The following is a 6,164-nucleotide window of genomic DNA, read 5'->3' on the forward strand; positions in this document are numbered from 1 at the left end:
CTCGGTCGTTGCCTCTTCGCGTTGAGGGGTTTCCGCGCCTTTTTGGTTGGTGGTTGGCTCTTTTTGTTTGTTCTTACTTGGCTTTGTTGGTCTTTTTGCTGCTTCTTCCGGCCTGGTATGGCTATTTTGCCCCCGGGTTTTTGACGGCGTGGTTTGGGAGTACGCGTCTGCTGTGCCCTTCGAGTATGTGGGTCGGGCTCTATCATATAAGATCGGTAGTTCCGATATTAGATCTCTCATGGGCTGGTGGATGGACCTCGTTTTGAAATCCTCCATCATATTCACGAGCTCTCGAATCTTTGCCCCCAGCGTAGACCATGCAGGAGTATAGGTTGTTTCTGTCTCGCTATTAGCACGAGGCGATGCTAACCCAACGCGTGGCGGAGAACCCATTAGCCGCGGACGCTTCGTAAACGGGTTGAGTAGAGGTACGTCTTTAAACGCTGTCTGCTCTCGTAGCTTTGACACCGTAACTTCTTTATTGCTTCGCCCCGAAGGGGGCGACCCACAGTGCTTCCCCTCCATATAAAATGTGGGCAAAAATAGAATTATGGACGGATTTAAATTAAAATCCGCTTCTTAGTAAAATTGAGGACGCTGAATTCAAAAATGCAATTGGTTTTTGGATAACTTTCATACTTTCACTGTAAATGAAGTTGAAAATTTGGGTTCTTGTGTATTTTACATAGGTGTGTACATACAGTTCGTTGTATTTTCAAAAGTGAGGTGTCAAATGACAGAGCTTGGCCTATAGATGTGCAGTAAAGTTTTTTTTATTTTTGGAAGGGGTTGCCACCTGTTACAAATTGTATTCAAATTATTTAATAAGTTAAATGAATTAGATATTACAATATGGGTATCAATTGAACTAGTTTTTAAAATACTTTACCTCGAAATGACACGTAGAAGACTTGCCACATGTTTAAAAAATCAAATTCACTTTAATTAAGAGAATAAGGTAACTGAAATATGTATATCAATATGAGTACCAGACAAATGAAAAAATTTGACATATTTAGCAAGAAATAAATGGAGAGTTAAAACATTACTGAGTTAATTTAAGAGTCCAGTAATTTAAAAGGAATGTAATCAGAACAAATCACTGATTGACAATGTATGTATTTGTAATAAAACAGCAAATACAATGGCGTAATTCTAAGGTTTGACGTAATTATTATTCGACTAATAAATTCGACTTTAAAAAACACGTGGCAACCCTATTTGTTATATTTTTAAGCTAAAACTTTCTTAAACCTCCTTCGTCTGACTCCCTTATGGTGACTATCTATTTCAATTACCTAATTCCTTTAAATAAAGTGGAATTTGATTTCTTAAACAGGTGGCAACTCTCTACATGTTGTTAATACACATTTCGATTGATACCCACCTCTTAATAACTCATTTAACTTATAAGAAAATTTGGATCTAATTTATTAAAAATATAATTTTTTAACAGGTGGCAACTCTTAAAAAAAAAAATAAACATTCTATTGTTCACAGGTTAAGCATTTTAAACTGACACTTCATTTTTGAAAATGGAACGAATCGTGTAGATCTTAAGGAAAAATGAAAAAATTATTTTATGCATTAGCGAAAAACACATTACTTCAGAAAGTGCAAAAAATGAGCAGGTTTTTATTTCTTTTTTTGAAAGCTAAAAGCCCGTGCTATTTAATAAAATAATAAAAAATAACCTATTTTTACATATATTTTTTATTTATTCCATTTAGATTTAGCATTTTTTTAAATTTTGTTTAAAAAAATAAAGCTTTTGGAACAGCACAGGGACACCCAGTGTTTAATTTTATTCCAAAATTTTAATTCCAGTAATTCTCTACTACCTATATGGAAACAAGAAACGTCAAACCAACATTTTATTTCAAAGAATATATTTTTGAAATTTTTTTCTGTGAAGAGCTTACGCCTGGGTATGCTTTATTAAAATTCTTAGTATAAAATTTGTCGACTTTAGGGGCTTCCTGGCGGCATATAATTAATTTTTTAGGGAAATGTTTGTTTAATTCTTTTTAGTGGATAAATTGTCTTTACAAAAATACCAAACAAGTTCACATTGCAGATAACGAATTTTTCGATTTATGCCCACTTAGGCGGCACTGTGCGACCTCTGGACACTCATTTGCGGTAATTCCGTTCTATTTATTTAGGCTTACTTTATTTGCCCTTATTTTATTTTGCTTTATTTTAGTTTTACTTATTTAAGTAATTCTTATTTTATTTTTATTTTTATTTTTATTTTTTTTTTAATTAAATACTTTATTTAATTAATTTTTTTTTATATTAAATTTAATAAAATTTAATTTTATTTTTATTTTTATTATTTAGTTTAATTTAATTTTATTGTTTTATTTTTATTTTTTTGCTCCTGGTCACACTGGTCAGCTGTCGACTGGTCGAATTTGAACTGTTCCCATTTTCGGGCGACAAGATCAGCTGTATTTGACACTTCCGAACAAAATAACATAGCAAACTAAATAGTGTGCTTAAACATATGTATGTAAATATGTGCAAATTAAAATGAAATAAAAAACAGGGTTCAGAAAAATTCGTTTTCAAATGATTAAAATTATATCATTTCATTTGTATTTGCGACCTGTGAACGAATTTTATAACAACCATTTGTTTTCGTTGCCTGGCGACGATTGTTTTCTTTTTTTGTTTTCATTTGGAAGAATGTATTTTTTAACTTTGTTTGCGTTCTCATTAACTTCAAAGGTAATTATATTGTTTTCATTCGTTATATACGGATGGTCGAAGGTGCTGATCGAACGAATTTTCAATTGGTATTATGACGCTCATTCGAAGAAGAATAGCGCTATTGTGAATTTCACTCGGTTCGGTTGTTTACAATAGTATATTTTTCACCGCTGAGAAGTTTTGTTTACAAATCGAGCAAACTAAATAGTGTGCTTATACATATATATGTAAATTTGTGCAAATTAAAATGAAATAAAAAACAGGGTTCAGAAAAATTCGTTTTCAAATGACTAAAATTAATTCATTTCATTTGTATTTGCGATCTGTGAACGAATTTTATAACAACCATTTGTTTTCGTTGCCTGGCGACGATTGTTTTCTTTTTTTTTTTCATTCGGAAGAATGTATTTTTTAATTTTGTTTGCGTTCTCATTAACTTCAAAGGTAATCATATGGTTTTCATTCGTTATATACGAATGAATATGAACTGACTTATTCGTTCTCTGCCGTAAAGATTTGCCCGAATTTATGACTATTTAGCGATGTATGTATGTAAATATAAGTTGAAGAAAATTTATTTATTTTAATTCCCTTGTTTTCAAAGCACAGTATTATAAATTAAAATTATTTCAAACATCTACATATTTACATATGTATAGGGCGAGTTCCAAGTTGCATGCTGCTTTGTATTGTATAATATTGTGTGTACATTTCGCAGCAATACAAAACAACATGCAACTAGAACTCACCCATAATTATGTACACTAGATAACAAATTTTCAAAAAAGTTCTGAGCTCTGGCATTTGACCATCATTTCATATTTAAATATTGTCGCTGAGCCCAAGTATGAAGTCAGATATTAAGATAATAGAACAGTTTTCGAGATATAGCCAAATTTCGGTAATTTTAAATTATATACAACTTTCAAAATAACGTCTCCGAAAATACACTTCTCCTTATGAAAGCAAAATAGTATTTTGAAAATAGATCAACAAATGTTCCTTTTGACGTTAACTCGAATATTGCGAATTAATAGAAGAAAGCAAGGCACATAAATACAGGTAGAAGCCAAAATGACGTTGCTCTCATGAGAACCAAACCTTTAAACTTCAACTTGGTTTTCTTTTATATCCTATATTTCGTTACGCTTTAAATGTTATGACGTTTTTTTTTTTATAATGTTCGTTAAAAACAAATTTTAATTAACATTTGAATTTTTGTAGTGTTGTGCGGTTTGTACTTAGTGTATGTGTTAAAAATGCAACACCTGAAGCGTTGTTTTTATGTGGTGTTAAATATAAATCAGATACCACTAATTCTTTTAACGTGCCTCAATGTCCTTCGCGTAAGGAGCGTTGGGAAAGCAGCTGTGGGGCAGAGCTGCAGCGAAATGCCTTGCTGTGCGTTAAACATTTTAAAGCAGCAGGATTTATAAATGCACCGGGAGGTACAGGAAAGGTACGTTTGATGCCAAGTGCTGTTACTATGACTCTTATGCCGGAAAGTCCCTCCAACAACACTGCAACTCATAAATCAAAGACAGAAAACAACAAAGAAATTAACAAATTTTAATTAAAGAAAATAAATAAACGAAATTAAACATCAAATTTACTTAAAAACGTCAAACAGTGAAATGTAATTTTTTAAATTTCCTTACACACGCTCATTTTTATTTTTACTCTCCCGAAAACTTTGACTTTTGTAGGTTTGACGTCAAATTGGCTTCTACCCAAGGTTCATAGAATAGAATTTTACGACATGGTGCTTTCAAACATTTGTTTTCCTCCAATGACGTAGTTGCGAAGTGAGTTCTGATTGGCTGAAATACATATTTTACGAAGAAGGAGAGTACACAAAGCGCAGAAAATATAGCTGCCGTATAGCATATTTTAGGAATCCTAATCAAATGGGCATTTTTGATATAAGATCGTGGCAAAGCTTATTATAACAACATAAACTGTTATAACTTCACGTGAAACCAGATTAACATAATAATAGTGGCAACTGAACTGTAAATCGAATGCAAATTGAAATTTGCTGGTGATTTTATTCTTGAAAGTGATCAGAACGCACTCGCGCATTTTTAAATAAAAAGCGTTCATAACATTGGCAAAATTTCGCTACCGAAATTGAAATTCATCTTTAGACATACGGTAAAACCTAAATTACCTTGTGCAGTGTAATTTTTGCACTCAAAAACAGCGCACTTAAATTTTTAATAATTTAAATAAACTCAAAGACGCAGAAAAAAGCTCAAACTTCAACGCAAATTGTCAAACGGTGAATATCAGGGCTACACATATTTGAAATAAAACTTGATGTATTTTTGACTAAAATAGTGTATTTTTATAAGATAATTTTTTAGGAATCTGGCAACTCCGAAAATTGGGCCATCTACGTCATCAAGATGGCGGCCATGGCTGATGTCGTAACCTTGTATTCTATGAACCTTGGCTTCACCTGTTTTTATTGTACCATGAAAAGAAAGAATGAATTTGAATCATTGGCGAAATAATTTTTGTTTTTTATGTTGAATACCTCGTAGTTATATGACAGACATTTTTAATTTGTTCGTATTTTTATTTGCTCAAAGTGGTTGCGCTTGTGTTCTCTATATCGAATGATAACACAAACGGCAATAACGCAAAATTTGCTTTATTTCACTTTTAAATGGGAAATAATATCAAAATGTGAGTTTTGCTTTATTTCCAACAAAGGTTTCCATACAAAACCAGCGATTAAATAGCAGCTTTTGGAAAGCTCGCCCAACTCAGCAGCACAACCGCTGGTTACTGGGCCTGGCACAGGATGGTGGATCACTGCTTCGAGAAGCGAACCAATTTACTAAGAAAGAAAGTTGCAACAATTTTCATTTTTTTTCAATTTAAATTTTTTACCTTTTTCGTATTTCGCATGGCACGCTTTGATTAGAAGAAAAACAATCAGAACAGTTTTTGGCAACTTCGATACCAGAAGCAACAACAAAATACAGGCAAATGTTGTTTTTGCTCAAATGCTCTAAACCTGTTTGATAGGCCTTGAATTAAACAAAAAATGTGATATAATTCATATGAAGAAAGTAATATTCACAAAATATTTTTACTTATGAAAAGTCTAACAAAATATAGGAAAAGCATCGTCTTTAAAAACTGCTCCGCATATTGGACATAGCGCTTTTGTATGAATTTTTTATCGTTGTAAAGCTCATACAGCTCATCGTTAAATCGTCTCATCACCAACGCGTAAAGGTCCGTAAATCTTTCGTAGAATCTTTCTCTCGAAAACTCCAAGAGCCGCCTCATCAGATGCTTTCATTGTCCATGCTTCCGCGCCATACACCAGCACAGGCATGATGAGTGACTTATAGAGTGTGATCTTTGTACGACGAGAGAGGACTTTACTTCTCAATTGCCTACTCCGCCCAAAGTAGCACTTGTTGGCAAGAGTG

The sequence above is a fragment of the Rhagoletis zephyria genome, unplaced genomic scaffold, assembly GCF_001687245.7.
Source record: "Rhagoletis zephyria isolate East Lansing unplaced genomic scaffold, Rhagoletis_zephyria_1.1 Rzeph_scaffold_00164, whole genome shotgun sequence".
NCBI lineage: Eukaryota > Metazoa > Arthropoda > Insecta > Diptera > Tephritidae > Rhagoletis > Rhagoletis zephyria.